The sequence below is a fragment of the Lissotriton helveticus genome, chromosome 1_2 (assembly GCF_964261635.1).
Source record: "Lissotriton helveticus chromosome 1_2, aLisHel1.1, whole genome shotgun sequence".
NCBI classification, from domain to species: Eukaryota; Metazoa; Chordata; class Amphibia; order Caudata; family Salamandridae; genus Lissotriton; species Lissotriton helveticus.
The window spans coordinates 359,847,937-359,874,422 of NC_136058.1; the positions used below are offsets into that span (position 1 = coordinate 359,847,937).

The following is a 26,486-nucleotide window of genomic DNA, read 5'->3' on the forward strand; positions in this document are numbered from 1 at the left end:
ACCCCAGGCCCTTGCTGCAGATTGCTCGCTCCTTTAAAAGTGGAGCTGCTGTATTTCTTTCCCCTGGAAATGGATCCAAATAAGGAGCAGATTTCTCGTTCCCTAGCAAAGTTAATGCAAATATCCAAATCAAGCCCAAGCAAGAGAGATGAGCTTAGTGTGGAACATGTGCCTTTTTGGAGTCTAACGTCCTTCTGGGCAATTCTCAAACTGGGTTCCGTCCCGGTCAGGGGACCGACACCGCCTTGCTGGCAGTCGTGGAGAGTGCAAGGAGCATTTTGGATTCAGGGGGATCAGTGGCAGTGATCCTCCTGGACCTCAGTGCTGCCTTCGACACCGTAGACCATCAGGTTTTAAGATCATCAGCTGGTAGTAGGCCTCCCTCAATCGACCCACCATCCCGACCGGTTGCACACATGCCTGGAGAAGATCTTTACTTGGATGTGTAGCTCAGCCCTCAAGCTTAACGGCTCGAAGACGGAACTGATGCTGCTGGGGAACTCATCACCTTCTTTATCTCCCAGCAGCTGGCCCAGTTGTTTGGGACCCGCGCCCACCCCTAAGCAGGAGATCAAGAGCCTCGGGGTGTGGCTTGAGCAGGACCTCTCCTTTAAAACTCACGCGAAAAAGACCTCAGGCGTGTGTTTTGGCCTGCTCCGCTCAGCCCGGAAGATCTTGCCTCTACTGCCAGCAGCCTCTAGGAGGTTACTTATTCAGGGGCTTATCATCTTGCGGTTGGACTTTAGTAATGCCTTGTTTCTGGGTGCCCCGGAAGGTACACTAAATAAACTGCAGCAGGTGCAGAATGCGGCCGCTAGGCTTCTGTTGGACGTCCCGAGGCGTCAGTCTGCTCGCCCTGCACTGAAGGCGCTACATTGGCTTCCCGTTAGGGAGAGGGTTACATTTAAGTCACTTTGTATAGCCCACAAACTTTTACAGGGGAAAGGGCCACCTATCCTTGAGGATATGGTCCAATCCTATAAGGCCCCCCGCTCTCTCCGCTCCGACCATCAACACCTGCTGCAGGTTCTGAGGGTGAGGAAATAAAGATCTGGTGGACGTAGATTCTCCATAAAGGTGGCCACCCTGTGGAACTCCCTCCCTCTGTACCTGCGTTCGGAAGCAAGTTTTTTACGTTTTCGTAAACTTCTGAAAACTTTTTTGTTCCCCGCCTGATTTCTGGTGCTGATGTGACGCTGCTATTCTCTGGATAAGCGCGGGGATGCCTTATGGTAACCAGGCGCTATATTAAAACTCGTAATAATAATAATAATAATACGATGTATGCCCTGTCTTCATGCCCCTAAGTTAACCCTGATGCCAAAAACATGGATTGACTTGCAAACAATGAATGTTAAAAAGGTCAAGGGAATTCATTTAATCAATGTCGCTCTTTTCAAATTTCACATGCTTTACTTAATCATGCATTCTCCAAGAGTTAGCTATTTTATAATGTTGTTATTTATCTGTATTTTTTTCTGTGCATACTTTGGGGCTTGAGCCATGTCAGGTATTTATAAGAGCCCCCACTATTTTCATCTCACTTAAAGACCTGTCTGCATATATTTCTATATGACTGGTTGCGGCCAGCATCTTTGGGTGCTTCTCGAAGTCTGGTTAGAGCATATTTTTCCAAAGTTAATGCTTCATGCTGTGCAAGACACGGTGCAAGCATACGTTTTAAAGGTCTAAAGTTGTCATGCAGAACAATTTACACATTACAGTAACTGTTGAAAATAATAATGCAGGAAGATTTGGGGCAGTTTTTAATGTGTTTAATATTTCAAGACTATACATATCCACTGCTTAATAAGCCTTGCTTTAACACTACATGCATTTCTTTAGAAACCACCATTTGCTAATTTTTTTTTCATTTCTTTCTCAGAAGTGGGACTCACCTTGGGCCCCAGGTTTTTCAGTTGTACTTGTTCACATCGCAATGTTATATAAAAGTCATGCCCAACGTTTACGCCTCACCACTTTCAAATGTCACTAGCCGCCACTGCCCTGAACCCTTCCTGGCAGGTGAGGGGTTGCTTATTGGCCACTCTTATCCACTTGAGCTCTGTAAGGTGCAGCTCAGCCGCTTTGACAGTAGAGGGTGTACTTGTTACAATTTCCTACAAGTTGAGCTTAGTAGCACCTATATAAACACTAATTTGCTCTGATTTCCAACAGGTGTCAGTTGCTAGTGTCCCTTAGCCAGTACCTAGTTTGAGCCGATGGTTACTGGTAGAGGCCAGAGGCACCTATCCTTCCTCTTCAGACATTTCATGAGAGCAAGAGAGGGACATTCATACAAACAGGAAAGAAGGAGGAAAAGAAAGACAGAATAATCCGTCATAAAGTGAGAAAGCAGAAACTTGCAGAATGAGATCAGGAGCAGGGAGAGTCTGACAGTGGGTTAAAGAGGCATAAGATATATTGAAGACTAGGCAGCCTTGGTATTCAGCGTGCTGACATTTATATAGCGCCGGCTTCTTAGCAGCGATGTAGGCACTGCACTCCTTATCCTACAAACGTAGCTTTGGTTTTCTATAAAGCACCGTCCTTTGCCAAGCTGTTAAATGTGCTGAGCGACACCGAATTGTTAGATCACAATTCAGTTTATAGGGCCTGGTGGATTTTATTCGTAATCTTTTTTATGCAGTTTTGTAAAGCTTTGATACACTGCTATTTGTTTTTTATTCAAGTTTGGCATGCAAAGAGCTGCCTTACAAAAGGACAAACAACATTTGGAGATGCTGCAGGAATTCCCAGGAGCTGCCCAGCGGGAAGAAGATCAGCAGGGGGGTTGTAGCAGGAACCAGTGGGCTGAGCATGAAAGTAGTGGCCCAGTGCAAAGCATGATACATGAGCAGGGAACCACTGGACCAGGGGTTTGGCCCCTCTGGTATCCGTGTGATGTCGGAGGGACCATAGCTTTTATTGTAAATGCGTGTTTTCCACTGGGGAGATACAATCACACCCCCAAGAAGGATGCAATGTCATTCCCTTGCAGAAAACGGACAGCACGCATAAATGTTTTATTTACATTCGTGTTTTCTCTTGGGGTGAGGGCACAATCGCCCTTCCTATGGGGACAGAGAAATAGAAATCCCAGCATTTGTAAAGCGCACAGCGACCTCCGGAGAGGTGTCCCGGCACCGGGGGCCCTTAGGAAGATTAAGCGAGCTATTGTCCAGGGTCACAAAGTGCTGGGCTAACCTGCCACTGGCGCCGGGGATCGAACCGTGTTCCGGAGTCCTCCAACCTGGTCGCTGCACCACAACTCTTCTCTCAGCCCTTCTAGCATATGGGCTGGCCACTTTGAGGGGATTTCTTTAGTTAAAGATTGTGTGCGCCTGGCACAGAGTGGTCCAAATAAACTGGACCACCAGGGAGTATGTGGGCCAGTGTTGTGGGCATGATTATTTTCTTGATTTTTCTGTTATTACCACAAACATTACTTGCAGCATGCACAAATAGCAATCACAAATGCATGCAGTCTTCCATACCATGCAAAAGACAAATAGTGCATCTTCCCAAGTGAAAAACTTCCACAGTGTAGAAACATTGCCTATTTCTTATAGTTTCACTGAAGGGTCTCTTCATCAATTGGCGAGATGTGTCTTTCACATTATTCTTCCACCCAATACACCACGGGGCAATGGGTCTGGCCAATTCAGCTGTTGCTTAACTAGATTTTTGCTTTCAGGCAATTGCTTTTATTTTGACAATGTCCTGGAAGCTCCCCCAGCCATAGAGATTTGTTATGCCATGACAAAATAAAACATTGAGAAAGTTAAAATGTTGGCAGAAAATGCCAGACTTGTTGGCTTTGCGAATGGTTTATTATCTGTCTGATTTGCAGATAGGGGACACTTTTATTGTGGTACCCGGGCCTAGTTTTTGGCCCTCTCTGATTCTGACATGACTTTCTTTAGTTGTCTCCTATCTACAATTGTCTCTGCAGCATGTGAGTGTCAGAATAAATTAACAGTGACTGGAGGGGGGCTCACCACTTATATCTCAAAGTATATGGTGGTATTGGGTATGTAGCAAATTGAAGAAGAACTATGGGGCATATTATCAAGGGGGTTTATCTCCGCTTTTTTGGCTTTAAAAGCCAACAAAGCGGAGATAAAATTATCTCCCTATTACCTAGCTGTCGCTAACACCAGTTAGCGACAGCTAGTAGGAGCTAGCGACCATCTTGGGCCCCACTTTGCATGTCAGTGATATTTATCACTAATGACATGCAAAGTGGGCGTGCCAAGATGGTAGAGACTGGAAACAGTCGCTAACATCGCTATCTCCTAATACCAACTTTTGGAGATATTCGCGCTAAGCGCGAATATCTCCAAAAGCTAACACCTGCCCTGAGCAGTTCTTAGCCATGTTATCCAATGGGAGGTGGATAACATGGCTAAGAGCATTAGCTCGGTAATGCATGAATATCGCTGACTTTTCACCGATATTCATGCATTGCGGGCGTTTTTTATCGCATTTGCGATAAACCTTGGTAATACCAAGGTTTATATGCGATAAAAATCGCCGCAGCTCAGCGGTAAAAGTTTGTCTCTAACCAAGCAATAGCGATAATTATCGCTATTGCTTGGTAATATGCCCCTATGTTCTTTTTTTCTCTTTTAACATCTTAGGAGAAATTCTTTGGGAGAGTTGTTTGGATCACAGCATCCAGAAGCTAAGAGCTTTTTTACTTTTCCACTTTGAAATATCACGTGCACACACCCACACACTGCATAAATCTGCCTTCTGTGTAGGACATGGAGCTACAGAAAGAAGGTGTTATACAGTGAACAGAAATGGCATCTTGGTGAATGACTGCTGCCCAGGACGTAAGAAGAGTAATTGAGGTCAGCCCTGAGGCAGGATCAGATACTGAGACAGCATCCAAGGGACAGCAGAATCTGGAAGCGATTTTTCGGTTGGCGGAGTTCTACCTGATGACTCATCATCCAGTGAGTCTTTGGAATATGGTCATGGCAGTTGTGATGTCCTTTCTCATGCACAATCTGTGCAGTCAAGAGATAGCAGCAGGGTAGGCCAACCCAGTAAGCAGCCATGTGCGGTGGCAAGCACAGACAGAGTGATCCTTCTTGGCAGCGCCCCAATTTAGTTTGGCCCCAAATTCCCCCATTCATTGCAGACCCTGGATGTAAAGTCAAAACCGTTTTTTCTTTTTGCCTAATAACTACATCCATCTTTTTCTGAATGTTGACTTCATTGAGGAAATATTTCACCAAATAAAGTTGTGTGCGGAATAGTTTCTGAGGGATCATGAAGGCACTCTTGTGACTCATTGTAGAGGGCACACTGATAAATCCCACTTGACATGGGGAGTTGAAGAAATCTTTCAGCCTTACGCTTAAAATCAGTATAGTGCACAAATCAAGCATACATGCTTACGGTCTACTTGCATGGTTTGGCTAACACACAGCTTTGCACGAGGAATGAGCAGGGTTTGTTATACTATTTCAGCCTATGCTGCATTTCAATGACAATTCTGCTGCATTGCTCCGGGACCATCCAGACTATGATAGGTTGTTCAAAATTCAGCCTTTCATGGAACACTTGTCTGGCAGGCTTTTGGAGATTAATACTCCTAGAAAGAACATAGCCATTGATGAATCCTTGATCCTGTACAAAAGGTGACTGCTGTTCAGGCAGTGCCTACCGAGCAACAGAACCTCTTATGGCATCAAAATGTACACTCTGTGTGACAGCTGTACTGGTTAGGTGTGCAGCCTGTTACTGTAAGAAGGGAAGGATTCCACCCTAAACCTGCAGGTTGCCTTCTACTTTATTAATCACAGCAAAGATTGTATTGGAGCTTGTCCAATCAATCCTTCATAAAGATTATAACCTTTATTTGGATAACTTCTTTACCAGAGTAAAGTTGTTCAATGAGCTGTAAAAGGCTGGCACGGTGGCATGTGGTACAGTTTGATGTCGCTGCAAAGGATTCCTGCAGGAGCTTGTTTGTAAGAAGCTTCAATCAATCAATCAGGAGTTTGTTAATGCGCGACTACTCACCCGTAAGGGTCTCAAGGCGCTAGGGGTGGGGGGGGTTGGGGGGGTGCAGGTTCCATTCCATCAAGGAGGGGGTCTGTCGAAGAGCCAGGTTTTGAGGTTTCTTGTGAAGATGGGGAGCGATGTTGTCTGTCTGAGGTGGAGCGGAAGGGCGTTCCATGCTTTGGCCGCGAGGAAGGAGAAGGAGCGGCCTCCCGATCTGGTCTTTCTGGTGCGGGGGACCACAGCGTAGGAAAGCTGGGCTGATCGTAGGGTCCTTTGGGGTGCGTGGAATTTGAGTCGGCTGTTCAGGTATGCTGGTCCGGTGCCGTGGAGGGCCTTGTGTGCGTGGGTGAGCATCTTAAAGGTGATTCTCGCCTCGACGGGGAGCCAGTGGAGTGTGCGCAAGTGCTGGGAGATGTGGCAGTGTTTTGGCAGATTGAGGACCAGTCTTGCGGCGGCGTTCTGGATGTTCTGTAGCTTGCAGATGAGGTTTTTGTTTATTCTGGCATAGAGTGCGTTGCCGTAGTTGAGTCTGCTGGTGACCAGGGCGTGAGTGACTGTCTTTAGGTGTTCGAGGGGGATCCATTTGAAGGTCTTACGAAGGAGGCGGAGGGTGTGGAAGCAGGAAGATGAGACAGAGTTGATCTGGCGGTCCATTTTGAGCTCGGAGTCCAGGATGATTCCCAGGTTGCGTGCGTGGTCTGTGGGGGTTGGCGGGTTTCCGAGGGCGGTGGGCCACCAGGTGTCACTCCAGGCGTCGGGGTTTGGGCCCATGATGAGTACTTCTGTTTTGTTGGTGTTTAGTTGTAGGCAGCTGTTTTTCATCCATTTGGCGACGGCTTCCATGCCTTCTCGAAAGTTGCGTCTGGTGGTGTTGGGCTCGTTGGATAGGGAGAGGATGAGCTGGGTGTCGTCTGCATATGACACGATGTTGAGTCCGTAGGTTCTGACGATGGGGGCAAGTGGAGCCATGTAGACGTTGAAGAGCGTCGGGCTGAGGGAGGAGCCCTGGGGGACTCCGCAGGTGATAGGTGTGGGGTCCGAGAGGAAAGGGGGGAGTCTGACCCGCTGCGTCCTGCTGGAGAGGAAGGAGCAGATCCAGTCGAGGGCCTTGTCCTGGATTCCTGCATCGTAGAGTCTGCTTATTAGGGTGCGGTGGGAGACTGTGTCGAACGCCGCTGATAGGTCGAGGAGGATGAGGGCTACTGTTTCTTCTTTGTCCAGTAAGGTGCGGATGTCGTCTGTTGCGGCGAGGAGGGCGGTTTCCGTACTGTGGTTTTTTCTGAAGCCGGATTGGGAGAAGTCGAGGATGTTGTGTTCTTCAATGAATGTGGCGAGTTGGCTGTTGATGGCTTTCTCGATGACTTTCGCTGGGAACGGGAGCAGGGAGATGGGTCTGTAGTTTTTGAGGTCGGTGGGGTCCGCTGAGGGTTTCTTTAGGAGGGGGTTGACCTCGGCGTGTTTCCAGTCGTCGGGGAATGAGGTGGTCGCCAGGGAGTGGTTGATGGTTTGGCGGAGGATGGGTGCGATGGTGTTGGCGGCTCTGTTGAAGATGTGGTGGGGGCAGGGGTCCGTGGGGGCCCCTGAGTGGATTGACTTCATTATCTTCAGTGTGTCTTCGGTGGTGAGGGCTGTCCAGTCATCAATCGCTGGTTTCCGGGTGTCGGGGGTGGTTGGTGAGGGTTCAGTGTGTTGGTTGTCTTCGTCGAAGTTGTCGTAGATGCTCTTGATTTTGTGGTGGAAAAAGATGCTGAGTTTGTCGCAGAGGTCTTGTGAGGGAGGGATGTCGGTAGACTCGCTGGTGGGTTGGGCGAACTCCTTGATGATGCTGAAGAGTTCCTTGCTGTTGTGTGCGTGGGTGGAGATTCTGTCTTCAATTGCTTTTTTTCTTGTTTCTCTGATGAGTTGATGGTGGGCGTTGGTGGCGGCTCTGAAGTTGTTGTGGGCTTCTGTGGATTTGGTGTTTCTCCAGGCCTTTTTGAGGCGGCGGCATGTGCGCCTGGACTCTCGAAGTTCGGTGGTAAACCATCTGGCTTTCTTGGCACGGGTATTGTTGTTTTTCTTGAGGGGGGCTATGGTGTTGGTGCTGTCCGAGATCCATCTATGCAGGGTTCGGGCTGCGGTGTTGGGGTCGTCGTTTTCCGCGATGGTTGGGGTGGAGTTGTTGAGTGAGGAGGTGAGCTGGTCATCGGTGATTTTGGTCCAGTTTCTTTGTGGAAGCAGGTGCTGGTGTCTGTGGATGGTGGGTGTTCTGAAGGTGAAGTGGACGCAACGATGGTCGGTCCATGGGAGTTCGGTGGTGTGGCTGAAGGTGATGGAGTTTCCTGTAGTGAAGAGGGGGTCGAGGGTGTGTCCTGCTGAGTGCGTGGGCTCGGTTACGATCTGGCGGAGTCCAATGTTGTGGAGGTTGTCCAGGAGGGATGTGGTGTTGGGGTCCAGTTGATTGTCGAGGTGGAAGTTGAGGTCTCCCAGCAGGGTGTAGTTGGTGGATGCGATGGCCTGAGGCGAGATAATGTCCGTGATGGAGTTGGCGAAGGGTCCGCGGGGTCCAGGGGGTCGGTAGATGAGGGTTCCTCGGAGGGTGGCGGTGGGGCTGGCCAGTATCTTGAAGTGAAGGTGTTCCATCAGTTCTGTGGACTCGTCAGGGAGTGTGCTCAGGCGGAGGCTGGATTTGTGGACGATGGCGATTCCTCCTCCTGGGTGGATGGGGCGGTCCTTCCTGGAGATCTTGTATCCTTGGGGGATGGCGATGGCGATGTCCGGTCCCGAGGTGGTGTTGGTCCAGGTTTCGGTGAAGAATGCTACGTCTGGGGTTGTGCTGTCGAGGAGGTCCCAGATTTCTGTGGCGTGTTTGTGGAGGGATCGGACGTTGAGGAGGATGCATTGCAGGGTCTTTAGTTCGGTTGTGTTCTTGTGGGCGGGTTGTGCTGGATCCGTGTTCTTGGCGGTGCTGCAGGTGTGCCGGCAGCGGTGACAGCTGAAGGGTCCATGGGTGTCGGCTGGTGATGCTAGCTTGCAGTTGTTGTTGCAGCCTGGGTTGAGTCCGTGGAGTGCTGCTGGGTCGTAGCGTTGGCGGGGCGGAGGTCCAGGGTTCCTGGTGCTGGTCGCGGACGGGGCGCAGACGGGCGCAGACGTGCTTGCCTTTGATGCGCCTTCGGTGGCCGCCATTAAGTAGGGGTCGGGGAGGGCTGGACAGCTGGGAGGCGGGAGTGGGGAGGGGAGCTCGATTGGGCCGGTCGTGCTGGGGGGGGGGAGGGGCCGCGGGGGCAGCAGCGGCGGGGAAAGGTAAAGGGAGGAAAGAAGGGATAAAGAAAAAAGGGAGAATAGGCAGAAATAAGGCACAAAAGAGCAGAGATGCAGAAAAGAGCAGAAAGGTGAAAGATAGAAAGGGTAAAAAAAAAACGAGTGAAAACGAGAGAAGGAGCAGAGGGAGAGAAAGGGAAAATGGGCAAAAATAAGGCACAAAAGAGCAGAGGTGCAGAAAGGTGAAAGATAGAAAGGGGAAAAAACGAGTGAAAACGAGTGAAGGAGCAGAGGGAGAGAAAGGGAAATGGGCAGAAATAAGGCGCAAAAGAACAGAGGTGCAGAAAGGTGAAAGATAGAAAGGGGAGAAAAACGAGTGAAGGAGCAGAAAGAAAGAAAGGAGACAGAGGTCCACTGGACCACCAGGGATGAGGCGCAGGGAAACCTGCGGGTGGAGGAGGGCCTCGATCACCAACACTCAAGAGTGCAGGGGCAAGGGCACCTCACTTAATGGTGGAGCTGCGAGGGTGGGAGAGCAATTTCACTGACAATGAGTCAGTGGTCTTGCTCAAAAATCCCAGAGCATTATGTTGCATTCCTCTTTTTTTTTTTTTTCACCTTTTTTAAAAAAAAGGATTGGATTTTATTAATTACCCGGTACAGTTCATTAAATACAGTATACAATAAGCATAAAAACCACTATACAAGTATCAAAGTATCAAAGCGATAAAAAAGAAGGAACATTACAGATGTAACAGCTGTGGCTAATATCATAATTCATTTCACAGTTTACAGCTAGAATAGCAAAGCAACAGGGCTATAGGCAAGAGTCTCTCCAGATTTTTATCGCAACCTATAGTTTTAAGCCCACTTCTCTAGTTTTCCTGCCTCTTCCCCTATAGAGGGCAGACTCTATATTGTGGATCCCTAAAAGGCGAGAAAGCCACATCTGGAAGAACGGGGCCTATATATCCTTCCAGCCTGTCAGTACGTCTAGGACATTTACTATCATCCTTCTTACCCCACCCAAATAATTTAGCTTGGGTAAAATATAAGTTGAAATTTGTCTTATAATGCTGAGCTCTCAGATTTGTAGAACGGAACCATTTTCCGGCCAAATCCAGCGCCTTTACTAAATCAACCGCCAGATCCCCTAGTTTAACTATCCAAGCTGATTCAATCTTATCGATATCACTCTGAAGAGTTAAGATTAGGGCTTTATAGATAGGATTGATTTAAACCCCCTCCCACCTACAATATATTCCACCACAATGTTTTTACCCCCTGGGGAGATATCTGGCCGCCTTCTAGATAGTGTTTGTTGCAACTGCAAAAATGTAAATCCTCGAGCAGGGGGAATTTGGTATTTACCCTGGATTTCATTAAAGGTTAGCATTCTCTCTCCAGTATACAAGTCTCCAACTCTTCTGATTCCTAGTCCCTCCCACAAACCCCACAGACTATCGCTACTTAAAAATGAAAACAGGCTAGAATTCCAAAGTGCCTAATAATAAATAATTTTCGGAATTCCCAGAAGTTTCTGAATAATCTTCCAAACCTGCCAGGCACTTTCCAATATCTTGAAACTTTTTTTTATAATATCGCTTATCGGTTTTGCATAAGAATACGCCAGTAGTCTCCTTGCCCAATAACAGCTTATAGATGGAGGGCGGGTATTTAACCCCTAATGGAAGGTCAGAAGTATTTTGGGTACTATCTAATAAGATGGCCATTTGGAGAGACAGCTCAACATATAAAATCTTATATTAGGAGCCGCTAGCCCCCCTTATCCAGTGGTAATGAGAGATATTTCATAGACCGTCTGATTTTGCCCGATGAAATTAGTAAAGGCTGCTTCTAAGGGCCTTAGCACATCCTCACCAACCACCAAGGGGATAGTGCGAAATAGATAAAGTAGCTTGGGGAACATGGTCGTCTTAATGACATTAACTCTACCTATTAGGGATAAATCTACATAATTAATTCTTTTTAGCTCTGCAGTAATGGTCTTAAGTACTGGTAGGAAGTTGTCCTTAACAATTGTATCTACCTTAGCGTTGATCCTAATGCCCAGATAGACTGCTGAATCCATATATCTGTCATCCTTCTTTTGTATATTGTTCGAGCAGATTATCTGGGTTTTGGATTCATTAAGATGGTATCCTGAATATTGGCCCAAGTCCGAGGTGATTTCTATGAGAGCAGTCATAGCCTGCTCCGGATCTGGCGTTGTTATTGCCAGGTCGTCTGCATACGCCATAAGCTTGGTTTCAGACCACAGGATTGATATTCACACAGCCTAGGATCTTCCTAACCAGGGGGTCTATGTATAAGGCAAATAGAATTGGGGAGCAAGGGCAGTCCTGTCGAGTCCCCCGAGATATGAAAATCTCCTCAGAGCTGTCTCCCATTAAATGGACCCTTGCTACAGGATTGGCATACATAGCCCTTATAGCTCTCAAGATGTTAGGTCCAAAGCCCCTCTGCTCCAATATCCCCCACAGATAGCTCCACGTGACCCGATCAAAGGCCTTTTCCGCATCGAGGAGGATCATGGCGATCCGACCCCCCACGGCAGCCTGGGCGTCGAATAACGCGATCGCCCGCCTGATGTGATCAGCAGTGTCGCGACCTGGTACAAACCTATGCTGCCATGGAGAGACTAGACCGCCAATGATCCCCCCCAGCCTCTTGGCCAAGACCTTCGAGTAAATTTTAATGTCTGCGTTTATGAGGGATATTGGGTGATAGGAGACTGGCGACATTATTTGTACTTCTCCAGGAGCCCGGCACAACTCCAGAGCAGAATACCCCATTGAAGAGATCCAACATAAATGGTATTAAAACATTCTGAAGTCACTGGTATACCTCGATAGCGATATTATCTGGCCCTGTTGCCTTCCCTGCTGCCAATTCTTGCAAAGCTTCATCGACTTCACTCATAGTCATATCAGACTCTAGCATTAGTTTATCTTGTTCTCCTAGTTTATGGCCAAAATTATCATCCCCTCCTCCTGTCGTGCCATCCCCTCCACTCCGTGCAGTCCTATCCTCCTCAGTATACAAGTGCTGGTTAAAGTTTTTAAACACTCTGCAGATATCAGCTGGTTCTACAAACTCCCGATCATCTTCCCGTATTTTTAAGATAACATTTCTATTGTTTCCCTGTTTAATGTTCAGAGCCAAAAGCTTCCCAACCTGCTCCCCTGTTTCATACATTGCTCCCCTATGCACCTGATATTCCTCTGCATGTTTCTGAGCTATCCATTTATTCAGGTCGGCCTTAATAGTCACAATTTTATCAACACTTTGAACAATTTCCTTTCCACATATATTATCGCTAAGATGTTGTTCCTCTGCCTTTATTAACTGACCTACCAAATCCTCGTGTTCTTCCCGGTCGGCTTTCCTCTGCCTAGCTGAAAAGCTAAGTGTCTCCCCCCTAAGACCTGATTTAAAGGCATCCCAAATGCAATTTCGTGAGGCACTAAACCTGTATGCATCAAAGAACTCTACAGCCCATTTTTTCAAGTGCTCTATAAATTGGGGATTGACCAAGAGTCTTCTCTCGAATGTCCAACTCGATCTCATTTTTAGGGTTTTCTCAAAGTCGTAGATTAAGACCAGGGGATTATGGTCCGAGAAAAGTTTCGGAAGCTTTTTAATCCACACCCTCAGCATTTCTGGCGATGAAATTAAAAAATGATCTAGCTTAGAATATTTCTTATGCGGGTGTGAGAAATATGTATACCCTGGGTCATGTTGCTCTTTGTGTCCCCAAACATCTATTAAGCTATGCGAGTCAACCAGGGAGCACAGAGCTTTATGCACCCTGGGCTTGCTACCCTTATACATTCTAGACCCGTCTCCACCCCTAAGATCAGCAGAGATATTAAAATCTCTGCAGCAAATGAGAGGAGAGGCCCAATTCGCTAGTTCTATTTCCAGCTCATTAAATAATTCCGGGTCTTCTTGATTAGATCCATAAATTACACACAGCGTGAGCCCAATCTTTAATTTGGCGATTGCCCAGCGACCCTCAGAATCTGCTAGCGATCAATCCCCCCTAGACAATTTTTCCCCATTATGGCCACCCCCCTTATAGTAGATGTCTGGGAGGAGCAAACCAGCAGATCAAACCTTTCATACACAATAGATGTTTTTTGGCCCATGGTAAATGGGTTTCTTGTAAGCAGATTAGATCTATCTGATTAGATTTCACTAAATATCGCAGTCTTTGCCTCTTGGACCAATCATTCAGTCCACCCACATTGGCAGATCATATCTTAAGCTTCCTCATTGCTACTTAAAACAAAAATACTCAACATCTGCCTTTTTTCAAAACTGTATAGTGCTGATACTAAAAGCATAGTGGTCACAAAGTCGAGACCTACGTACCAGGTAACCTTTTTTCTCCCCTTAATAGAACCATCCACCCCACCTCGAACCCTCCCCCCACCCCCACCCCCACACTCCCTCCCACCCACCCTCCCAACCCTAGAACCCCCTTCCACCCCACTGGGACGCTCAGACGAGTGTCTGAGCATATGATGTAAACTGCGAGAGTGGGCAGTGGCTAACTCACTGTGCACAAATAACCCTTACCGTGACCCTTACTTATCATAGATAAATTAAAGAAATTATCAGGCCTTGCCTCAACAAAAAAAACAAAAAAAAAGGGGGGAAGCCCTACTCAGATATCTACTAAATAGGAAGTTCTGTTCGCTGCCCCCATCAACCCCGTAACTAGCTATCCGTAATACAAACATTACAGACATAGACCTCCTTTCACATTTCACCACCCCGCGTGCCCCCTCTTACCCCCATCCTCCTCTAATGCTTGTCAGACTGAAAGAGCCATCAATACTCGTTGTACCGAAGAACAGACAGCTCTCAAACTTTCTAAAACTTGCTCTCGACTTTTTGACAGGACCTACAACAGGACCGCCTCCTAATTGTCCAATGTGTCCAGATATTCTTTAGCCTTAATCTCTGACGCGAAATATAGAACAGAAACATTATTTATTACTTTCAATTGCGCTGGGTTGATCAAGAACACCTGTAGTTTTGTGTCCTGAAATGGTTTGATGAGCTGTCTCAGCAACCAACCTCTCTCCATTGTCACATGGCAAAAGTCAGGGCGGACAAAGAAGGAGACTCCACCAACTTTTCTTTTGGCATCTGGCCTCGCCTTTTCATATATTGCCTGCCGCAAGAGGAAGTTGCCAAAAAAGACGAGTAGGGCCCGGGGTCACTCCCCGACCTTAGCCCATGTCCAAGGTTTTAGCCGAATGCGGTGTGCCCTTTGGATTTCAGATGACCAGTTCCATTCTGACAGTTTTGGAAAGGCCCCTTTGAAAAGGTCAATTACATATCGTCTGGGGTCGGACCCTTCAAGACCCTCCTGTACTCCCAATACACGAAGATTGTTGTGTCTCTGCTTGTTTTCTGACTCTTCAAGTTTCCATTGGGTGTCCCTGATCTGCACAGAATGTGCCTCTGCCATGGATGTGGCCTTAGACGCATCAGCTTCTGTACCAACAATCCTCTCCTCCAAATTCGAAACTCTCAATCAATCAATCAATCATGGCATTTGTAAAGCGCGCTACTCACCCGGGTGGGTCTCAAGGCGCTGAAAATGCCTTTGATAGCTTGCTTACAACGCCCTGCATTTTCCTCATTCCTGCTTGGGTCTTCTGGCTATCCTGCCTAGTCTCTTCTCTATAGGCCAGAATGGCCGGATGTATTACATGTAGTGTTGAGGGTGCACTTGAAATGAAATGAAATTAATGATTCGTACTTGTAAAGCGCAATTATACTCATGAGTGTCTTGGCGCTATACGCATACCGCTGTGGAACCCTTCCTGGCTTTTCCCTGCGAATTGCCCACTCCTGGGCACCCCCAAGGTGAAGCCAGGCATCCCAGCACCGTTGGGGCCGTTGTGGAGATTAAGCAAGCTATTGCCCAGAATCGCAGGATGGGACCCATGGTTAGAATAGGCACCGAGGCGAGAATTATCAGGTCCAAGGAAATTGAGCCCGAGACCCGCCGAGGCGGGAATTGACCTCTTGTCCCGGGCCAGACCTCTGCATCAGGGTCTGCTGCTCTAACCATTGCGCCACACTTCTCCACACTTCTCTCCACTAGCATTGCCTCTTTAGATTTTTCCATGGGGGTAATAGGACAGTTATCCTGGGACGGCTCCCTTCTTCCCCTTGTACGACCGCCCTTGTTCTGCATCCCTTTCAGTATGGATTTTACAGCTGTTTGAGGGGTTTTGTCATCGGAGTCTTCTCCATTCGATTCTGCGCTGCTCCCCCCTAGCGATGTGCTTGTTCTATCATCAGACCATTTGGCTCCTTCAGATAGAGAATAAAAACAGTCACTAGGCTCCTTCTCAACTTTTTCCCCCTCCTGCTCCTCTTATGTTGCATTCCAATTAACTGATTGCATTCAAATTCTCCGATAGGCGGTATGGGTACATGCTTACTTCAATCCATGATGAAAGCACTTTTCTAGTATTGGTTTGGGATCACTTTTCTGAAGTTCATGATCCCACCTGCATACTTAGTTATAACAAGTACACGGGCAGATTGGATAATAATGACTTCAACCATATAATGAGAGCGGTAAAACTTGCATATGTTATAAGAACAGGTTTACCCACCAAATCCAGTCGGCAACATACAATGCATATGTTGTTTACCGTGAGTCCACCTCAGGAAGGCCTATGTTTTTTCTTGACTTTAGTTGACCGTCACTGAAAGTCTTACTGCTGCAGTACCAGCAGCCTCTACTTCATCTGCTATGGAGGATGTTGCAAGGCTGCAGGATCAGCACTTTGCAACTGCATTCCTGCAAAGGAGAGAAAGACACGACCAGATTGCTTTACGTTGTACCATAGAAAAGTGACGTAATGGTTATGGTAATCTTTATTGCTTAATTAATTAAAATTTTAGCAATCTGTACAAAGAAACACATGTTTAGAACGATTTCCTATTCCATTTAAAAACTGAAGCTCTATATTCTTAGGCTTGGAATTTCCTATTTAAAATATATAAACAATGCAAACGACGAAAATAAAAAAAGAAAGAAAAAATAAAGAAAAAATAAAAGGGTAGTAAGGTGACGGGTGCTACTTGGGGGAGTCCACCCATTAAAAGTCAGTTACAAGCTTGGTTGATTTGGCCATTAAAGCTGTTCGCGCATGGTAGATGAATTTGGCGAAGTTGGCCATATGCTTCACAGTGTCCAGCAGGTATGATTGGGAAACAGCCTCTTCTGCCGTCCGTACTCCTATTTGGAGGAGGATAGGTCTTAGATGGATTCTACGAGCTGACAGGAGGACAGGGCAGCATAATAGAATCTGAGATAAGGATTCCCGCTTGTAATGACAGAGGCGACATTCCGTGATCTCTGGTCCAGCTTTGACAGATGGGTATAGCTGTTTTAAGGGGAGCGCCTGCAGTCTTGCAGCCAGGATCCTTTGAAGGGCTTGCCTGCCCACCGACTGTACCAAATGTGGTTTTAGACCATTTAAAATATGCGGGGAGCTTTGAGATTCGTGGACGCCTCTGATCGTCAAGGCTTCAATATCCAGGTTTCGTGAGCGAGTTCTTACTTGTTTTCTCATAACTGCTTTTATGTTTGTGTATGTTATTATGTTGGGATCCCAGTTTTCTATTGCTAGTTCCAGATGCTCTTTAGCTAGAGTCAGGCAGTCCGACCAGGGGTTACCAGATTTTGTGAATATTTTATTTATTACTTGCTTCATCGAATTCTCTGGAGCTGCTGTCGGTAAATAAAAATATTTTGCCATGCTTGCCAGTTCTTCCAGGGATTGTCGGGTAAGGTTAAATTCAAGGCGAATTAGAATATTTCCTGTACATGCTGGTAGACAAAATAGCTTTTTATATGCTGCGCAGTTGATCTTTTCGAGGTCTTGCCACAGTTTTCCTGGAAACGCCTGTTTACCGTAATTGACGGAGGGTAGTAGTTTTGCTTTCAAGACCCGTTGGATTGCCGTGGTGGTCGGGCTTTCCAAGGTTGCGTTTAGTTTGCAAATTGCATAGGTTACCATGTTCGCTTTCTGCATGAGCTTGAGTCGATGAACGTGAGGCCTGCCGGTTTCACTAAGCCATACTCCAAGGTAATTATATGCTTGAGTGGTAGATAACGTGAGCGATCCCAGTCTCCATTTTGTTAATTTCTTGTTTGGGTATCTGCCAAAAATCAGTATTTGGGATTTTGATTGGTTTTCCACCAGTTTGTTTTTGGCGTTATAGTTTGCTAGTGCAGTTAGCCCTTTTTGAAGGCCGACTTTGGTATGGTCCAATAGGACCAGATCGTCGGCATACTGCATCAATTGAAGTCTGGTTTCCCCGATCTTCGGAGTCACCAGATTTGCTCCCTTAAGAGCTTTGCCCAAATCAGCTGTATATAAATTAAAAAGGAGCGGGGCAAGGACACACCCCTGCTTTAGGCCTTGATCCGTGCCAATTTTTTCCGTGGCTGATTGGCTCGAAAGTTTGACTCTTACCCACGTCTGGGTGTACAGGGATCTGATGGCTTGCAGAAGTTTCGGGCAGATGTTCCAACCTGCCAGTTGGCTCCATAGGATGTTCCGGTCGACACCGTCGAAAGCTGCTGTGTAGTCAATAAAACAGGCAAAAAGAGGCTGGGCACCCTGGGCCGTTGATTGTTGAGCGAGATATGAGAGGACTATGATGTTATCTATGGTTGAGCCTCCCGGGCGGAACCCCGTTTGGTGGAGGGGGAGCAAGTTTTGCTTAGTTGCCCAGTTTGTTAGTTCTGTAAGGAGAGAGCTTGCATATGCTTTACCTTCCACATCCAGTAGGGCAATCATTCGATAGTTCTTAGGATCGGTGCATGCCCCTTTTTTGTGGATTGGGTGTAGCAGGGATCCCCTCCAGGAGTCCGGTACGTCCATCATAAGTCTGCACTCCGCATACAGCTGGCTCAGGCTCTCGGTCCAAAAGTCGATGTCCTCTCTGAAGAGTGAGCCAGGCAAGCCGTTTGGTCCAGGTGCCCCATTGGGGCGTATTTTTTTCAAGATTGCTCTCAGAGCCTTATTTCCAGCTGGTGTGGCATTGGCAAGGAGGGGCGTTGATTCAGTTAATTCGTCAATTAGCAGTTCATCAAGAGAGGATTTTTTACTTGAGTTTGTTTCTGGGTAGTTAGTGTAGAGGGATTTTACGTGGGCTACCCATGTACTCGCATCAATCGAATTCTCTCTATTGCAAGACCCATGGCTGAGTTTGTTTATATGTTGCCAAAATTCTTGGGACTTGCAAGGAGCGAGCAGTTTGAAGATCGTCAACCATTTTTGCTCAGTTGCTTCACGTTTCACTTGCCAGACGATTTTTTTGTGAGCCTTGGCCACCTCCTGTAAATCCTTTTTTTCGATTAGCGATCCGGTTGCCCTGTAGGCCCTGCGTTTGGAATTGAGCACTTTTTTGGAACCCTTTATTGCAGGATGGAATCCCAGTTTGTATACGGTGTTGTCAAGTGCTCTTTGATTAGTGTTCCCTCGGAGCTGTTGGGCAAGATCATATGCCAGGACACCCCATTCTCCAATTCTTCCCTGGTCCTTATGGTCAGTCTGCCACCCTTTCCAGGAAGATTTCCATTCGGCAAACTTATGGGTCGGGAGCAGTCCCCATTTGATTCTTTTGGGCAGTTTATATAGTTCATCTCCATTTGAGGATCCTATATGTTGAATAGGCTGTCTAAAGTTTGCGCTCATGGACAGCTCTAACAAAAGAGCAGCGTGATCGCTGTCAGTCCGAGGTTGGACGGTGTAACGTGTCATATGCTTTTGTAAGTATTCGCTTAATAAGATGTAGTCAATTGTTGTTTGATTATTAAAGGTAGGGGGTATCAATACTGTTGGTTTGTTCTTCATGGAGATTTGGTGTGTTGTTCCCAATTTATAGGCTCGCATTAGGGCATTGAGTTTTCTTGTGTTTCCGCTATGGTGTTTTTCGTCGGTAGGGTGCCCTATGTCGTGCAGGTTAAAGTCGCCCAAAATAATTGGATCCATGGCCGCATAACGTACCAATAGGTTTTCGATCTGTTGTAGCAGGTCGGAGAATTTATCGTTTGGATTCGACCCGTGGTAGTTGTAATAAATGTTTATGAGAAGAATTGTAGTCTGGCCCTTGGGCGTTATTAAGCCTTTCAAGATCCCGGCCAAAAACATGTCTGAATCATGCTGTATTACTTCAAAGTTCACTTGTAATGCATGTCTAATGTAAGTTGAAATACCCCTGATGGTCTCCCAAAGATATTAATCTTTTTTGCGGGTTTAAAATATTCAGCGTAGTTACGTAATGGTGTTGCTGAGATGGCCCATGTTTCCTGAACACAAACAATGTCTGCTCCAACCATAAGAGCTACAGCGTCGGAGCTTTGCAGGGCTTTATGTAACCCGTTCACATTCCAGGACATTATGTTGATGGTTGGATTGTTTAGTTGACAGGTTTTGGAATTTGCTGGAGCTGTGTGGTATCTGGGCTCTTGGTCGAAGCTGATGATGTATGAAGCAGGTACGATGCACCAACTAATGTCCTGCGTGTTCATTTTTGTGGGCGGCGGGTTATTTAACGGAGGCCCTATGATGATATTAGGAAGTGGAGTTTAAAGCCTGGGCCAGCCAAGACCAGTCTTTAGGGCCCTGCCCCAATATTGAGCAGGATCGATGACCACCTGCTGTGTGTTTAAAAATTTGTATTGAATTACTGACCAACTCGGTTGCTTGTGTGCCTCCTAGTGAACCATGTAAGATAGATCCACAGGCGGATGGGGTTAAACGAATGGTGTGCGTGGTTTTCCTCTCCTTCGGATCTTCGTCTCCCTGTTGTCTGTTTTTTCCTTTCAAGATTTCCGGGTATTTCATCGATGGGGGGGTTTTGATTTTTATTCCCCTGTTGTCCAGCTGTGTTTTGTGTCCCCTAAGGGCCTTCGCCATGTTGGAATTGGCGAAGGTTATCTCGGTTGTTTAATTTTGTTCGTTAGTCCCTGGGCCAACAAAGGTCACCCTCTCAATGTCCGTTGATTTTATGCTCTCCAGACCTGAAATGTTTTTGCAGAGCTTCAAGAGGTTCCCTCTGTTGGGGATGTCCCAGCTCCCTTGCGAGTTATATTCTGGATATAACCATACTTTTTGATTTTCTGACTCAGAGTCTAGTGATTGAGGGGGATTAATTGTGTTTAATGGCGCCGTGGAAGCTACAATGGGTTCTCTTGGGTTATGAGTGTAGTTAGCCCCTGGGACCCTTTCCTCGTCAGTCCCTTTTGTTCTTGTGGCATGAGTATACTGAGTAGGCCCAGAGGCGGTCGTGTGTTCCCCCTGAAATCGATCGCCTTTATTTCTTGCTTGGGTGGAGGTTTGTTCCCCTTGTGCTTTGGATGTTAGTTCCAGCAGGCGGCCCTTATCAGCATTTATATCAATCAAGTCTGTTTTTAGACTGTTATAGTCCTCAGCATATTGAGCCAGCATGGTCGGTGCTTGATTCGGTTGGCTACGTGGCACGGGAGCTCTGTCGATTAAAGTTTCGGGCAGATTTTCCCTGGGGGCGTCTGTTAAACTTCTGTTGGCCATTCTTATGGTAGATGTTTCATTTGTTTGTTTTTGAATGTCTTTATTGTGATCTATCGGGCTTAAGCCCCGGCTCTTCTCCTCCTCCATGTTCGATGCTTTGTGCGCCTTGTTTGTAGGTGTGAACCAGTGATCAATTTTCTCTTTTGCATAACTTTTATCTTTTTTTGCTTTGTTGAATTTTTTCAATTTTTTCTTATTTTTCCTTGATAAGGGTTGTTGGGCTGGAAGTGGTGGTGTTAAGTCGTCCAAAGTGCTGGAGCTGGTGTTAATTGTTTGGTTAGGTTGAGGGTGTGAGTTTGAGTTCAGAAGGTTGAGGCTCCGTTGGCTGTTTGTTTCATAATTGGTATTGCTGGGGGTTTCTTTGGATCTCTCTGGACTGTTCCAGGTAATCTTTGAGCATTGGTTTGGAGGCAAATTGATCTGAGAGTTTGATATTTTCGTCCTATTCACTTCTTGCTTAAGATCCATGAATAGGGTGTTCATTATTTCCGGGAGTTTTTCCAGGGAGTGCAGTATCGGGGAGCACCCACAGTCCGTAGTTTTCATCGTTATTTCTGTGTCCGCCTGCGCTCTGGGTATTAAGGAGTTTAGGTGTTCCAATTTTAAGTCCACTCCAGAGATAGAGCTTGCTATTGACTGCAAAATGTTTATTTGGATATCTAATTTGTCGGGATGCATTAATGCCGCATTTCCCATTGATATCAAGGCCTCGTTAATTACCGCAAGGTAGTTTTCTATCCTTTGTGAGGCCAGAGTGGATTCCCAGACTGGCAAGTTTGCAATCGAGGTTGTTATACTTTCCTCCAGCCCGGGAACCGAATATTCATTTCCTTGGGGTCTCGCCTCTACGTCTTCTACCCCCAGGTTGGTGGGCGTCTGCGGGGTTGTTGGGGTTGTCGGATAGCCCGGGGATGCCCCAGTGGTTTTGGAGTGGGCAGAGATTTCTGTTTTAATATAGAGTTGTTTATTTAGTTCTCTACCACCTGGGACAGCGGTGTCTAATTGTGGTTCTGGTGGTACGTCAGGAGAGCTTTCAAGAGCCAGAGTGTGAGCTCCTAAATCATTAGCTCCGATTGGGTTATGCTCCTTTGGGGATTCTTCAATTTGTTTCGTCTTGCCTTTAATTATCAGGATGCTTGGCGAGAGAGAGACTGCTAGTGGGGAGTTATGATTAGGTGTGGCCTTTTCAGCACTGCCTGCAGATTTGTTGACATTAGAACAGTGAATGGCTGGCCTGCAGACTGCAGGGGATGTGTGGATTGATTCTCCATGAGCTGGAAGGTTACTTTGGTTCGGTTGTTGTTGCAGGTATTTCCTAATATCGTTGTCTCCATTGACGCTTTTACTATTGCAAGTGATATAGCTATCATCATTTGCGTTTGTTTTTTTTTGTTGCGAATTCTACTGTCCATGTCGTCGTTGTATCGTGGTGTTCCTGAGGTGCCAGTACCCCCATTTATCCTTATGTGTCCAGTAATTGATGGGGAGTTAGCTCTTTCTACTGTAGACCTGTCATGTGCAGTCGAGTCATGTCTTATGTTGTCTACGGGGTATAGCATCTTGGCCTTTTGGCGTCTCGCTGTTTTGTGAGGACGGTAGTTAGAGAGGGGTTGTGTCAAACCGGCGTTCCTTGTCCGCATAATGGGTTTACGCCACTTGCTACTTAGGTGCCGCCTTAATTCTATTACGGCGTCTGATGTTTAGTGCTATGGCAGCAATGGGTGCCGCTCTTATTCAAGCACTGCTCAAATCAAAACTGTGTGGGTCGCTGGGTGGGATGTAGGATGTGAATGCGAGTGAGGCTGTGAGCGGAGCACACGGGGGAGCCTGCCGGCAGAGGTGGACCTAGTCACGTCTGCCCAGGTCTTTCCCCCCGGCTCTTACTTAGCGACCGCCTCTATCGGCAGTCGCGCTCACGTCCGTCGTTTGCAGCCTGTCCTCACCTCCTTGCTGTTGCGGAAACTGGCGGAAAGAGGGGTGATGGAGGCCTTCTATCGTGTGTCAGTGTATCCGCTTGGGATCGAGTCAGTACTGGTTGTTGTTCAAGTGGTCTCAACCCGCACGCTCCCCCCCCGCGTCTTAGTCCATGAGCTGTGCAGCTGCTATCAGCCGGGTTGTGGTACTGTATTCTGGGCATCTAGTTGCTTCTAGTTGCCCACTATGACCCCTGAAACCCCCCTGGAGTCTAGGCCGAGTCTAGGAAGAGTCCGGCCGAATGTGGCCGCTCTTGTGCAGGCTTGTGCAGGCTTTTTAAGCCGATTTTCAATTGTATTTGTTGCACGTTACGGTGGGGTTACTTCAAGGAGCCAGGGGGTCCAGCGGGGGTGTAGTTATGACTGGGGAGCGGAGGCAGTGAGGCAATGCGGCTGGGGCAGAGGGGCAGAGGGAGAATCAAGAACAGAGGAGTTACAGTCTGCTGCAACACTGTTCTACCACCTTCTGCCTGTGCTCACCTGTAGCCACCTTCTGCCTGTGCTCACCTGTAGCCTGCCATCACGGTGTACTTTCCGCCTGCCGTCTTCTGCTTCTGCCTTCAACCCGCGTTCAGCCCACATCAGCTTGCACCGTCAAAGTCCACCAGAGTCTCTAGGGTGTTTTCGCGGCAGTTTTTTGGCAATTTTAGGGGTTCTTGGCGGTCCGGCGGTGCAGTTCGGGGCCCGTGATTCTCCGCTGCTGGCAGCACCCGTGCCTTAGCACCCGCACTCTGGCAACTCTACTGCGACTCCGCGGGTCCGCCGCTTACCGCTTACTTACTGCTGCCGCTTACAGCAGCCGCTTGCCGCTCCCTGCCCGCCGCTCGCCTCCTCGCTCCTCGCTCCTTGCAGCTCGTTCTCTCGCATCTCACGTGATGTGGGCGGTACCAACGTAATGGGGAACGGAGCTTGCCTGGCTCCAAGATGGACGCGCAGTAAGCTGGCTCCGACTGTCACCCATCCATCCAACAGGATCCTGGTGTACAATGTGCATGCAATTCAATTCTCATGCAACTGAGTGAGGTGAGATACCTGAGGGACCCCGAAAATGTGAAATCAGAGGATCCTGTTGGGCCTGCTGCGCCCTGTGCGAGCCCTGAGGCGTGTCCCAACCGCCCTGAATGCCAACTGCAACGAGGTGGCTGTGATTGCCTGTTCTGCAAACCTGTGGCTAGAGACCCGCAGGAAGGGCCGCAGGGTGTGGTAAATAAATAAATAATACCCTATTTTTGACTAGACTTATAGCATAACAGATAGCTCAATAAATAAGAGTCAAGATTCGAGGTAGTAGGAGTTTCTGCAGGTTTATTACAGCATAAGGACAGGATCAGGACAACCTGCATGGGAATAGGACAATAAGGCCCGGCAGCTGCCGGGGCTGGGTCTGGGATGAGCGCGCTAACATTTAATAACAAAACATTGACTTATATACATAGCGCAAACACATAGCATTACATTGCAGTAGGCGTAACAGTAGGTGGAGTAGAAGGCGTGACGCTTAGCAGTCGCGAGAGATAACAGAAATAAGAGGTGTAACTGGGAGTTTACTTAGACATGTGATGCAAAACGTAACAGAATATGTCATGAATGGGCGGAAACATTGGAGGGGGCTACCTAAGGAGCCGGGACCTCTAACCTAATGGTGCGCGAAAACTAGCAATGACGTGTTACTAGGAGAAGCTGGGGGCTACGAACTCTGTGCTAGGAGCAGAGACTAGAGTCTGGAGGGTCGGAGCGACATGTACCTAAACCCTATCTGGTATCTAATGTTTAGGGAACATGTTGATATAAACTAGAAGTCATGAGGGGAGAGGCTAACCTGACTCTAAGACTGGACCGTGCATTATTCTATATGTAGTGCGTGAAGAATATTAAATGACCATTAAATACAGTATTTCTCTAACGTGGAGACGAGAAGGCTAGACAATGACGGAAACTATTGATGCAGTTCAGTAGCTTAGGAATGCAGAGGAGGAGGACTGAACTGATAGCAGGAACTATAACATACTTTTGGCAGACTCAGAGGCAGAGCCGGGGTGCACCGGGCACTGCGAGGCAGGAAGTGAGTGAAGGGTCGAGGATACAGGTGGGGGCTGTATCGCTCCTTAGCGAGGCTTTCAGGAGACAGGAGCTGAATCTGTGGTCCGTGCCCTTTTGAGGCCTGGAAACGGAGACTTTATAATTGAATAACGTGCACACTGAGAAACGTGGCAACATTACTTACATAGGCCTGATATTCGTAGTATTCACGAGGACTGGAAACTATCATACTAGAGGTGGACACAACTGGAATTGCGTCATTAATCAGGCATGGGGAATAACATATGCATATTGGTCATGCACACATAACATATGATGGATGAGGCGTAGGGACACAGAACATGGCAAAATTTACTTTTCCACATTCCCTCCTTGTCACTACGTTTCCATCAGGAAACATCAATATTCATGATACCGTCTATCATTTCATACAGTACCATTTGCTCGTCTCGAATTGTCTTGGAACGGGATTTAGAACAGGGCTTGGGACTGGGAATACAAGAGGTAGCACACATGCTGCAAATCGCAGGGCCACATTGTATACAGAGGCAGCAGCTAAATATGATCGCTACTGCAATACCTAAAAAGGACAGGACTTTCCAACCCCATGCGGAAATTATATTCCAGAACCAACCGGACCATGTCCAGGTGCCTGGATCTTGGTGTAACAGATGGGCAATTTTATGGAGTCTGGTTATAGCTGAATAAACAGACGGCGCGTTATTTGGAATGAAAATACAACAACTGGATCCGAGAACTCTACAGGCCCCGCCCCTATCGGCCAGTATGACGTCAAGGACGAGACGATTCTGTAAAACGACAATTCTCATAAAGGATTGCTCTTCAGTTAAGTTACCTAGAGCGGAGGCAGTCTCATCTACTACTGCTTCAAGGGTTCTTGTTAACCTACGAATGAGCTTACTATTTACAACTGTACCTAAATAAGGGAAAACACCTTTATCTATATCAATGAATTGCTCTGCGGCGGTTTCAGTATAATCGACAATCGGGAGATTTCTCTTGTGTCTAGTGTGTACTAAGAAAGAATTCCTATGATAGTCAGGTGGGGCTAGGAAAACAGGTGGCAGTAGGAAGGCAATGTAACAGGTTCCCTCCCAATCGAGGGGCAGACGGACATATGCAGTTTGACCACAAATAAAATAAGAATGACGTGAAGCTTTGAAAATAGATTTCCCACTGTCACTATACTGGATAACAGTAGTACATTCACTATGACCTATATGTACAGAACCATAACTACGGACACATAATTCGCCTTTGACTGGTAGTACTGAAATAGCGGGTGAGTCTGGAGTAGTATCAGACTGAACATTCAGAACCATGAAATTCGACGAATAATTTCCTAAATTATATACTTCATTTTCTAAATCTAAACCTGTTCTGTGGGGGAGACCTTGCTTGTCAGGGAAACATGTACCGTTAAGAAAAGACATATCTGTTGAGGACGACGTTAACGTGGACCATGCTCCACACGAACCATTGTGTGAGAATGGATAAGGAAAGAGTGGCAGAACTCCCTTCGGTGTCTGGAAAGGGGGGAGTCGACCACACACCCAACAATTAGTGG

At 47.1% G+C, this 26,486-nt stretch overlaps 1 long non-coding RNA gene across 1 annotated transcript in view; it reads right to left on the reverse strand.

The window, feature by feature from the left end:
* Positions 1–16,119, reverse strand: part of LOC144807920 (uncharacterized) — a 64,711-nt gene extending 48,592 nt beyond the window's left edge. The window contains exon 1 of the long non-coding RNA XR_013606523.1: positions 15,930–16,119. This is a non-coding gene — a long non-coding RNA (uncharacterized LOC144807920). The remainder of the gene's footprint in view (positions 1–15,929) is intronic.
* Between the last annotated feature and the right edge of the window lie 10,367 nt (positions 16,120–26,486).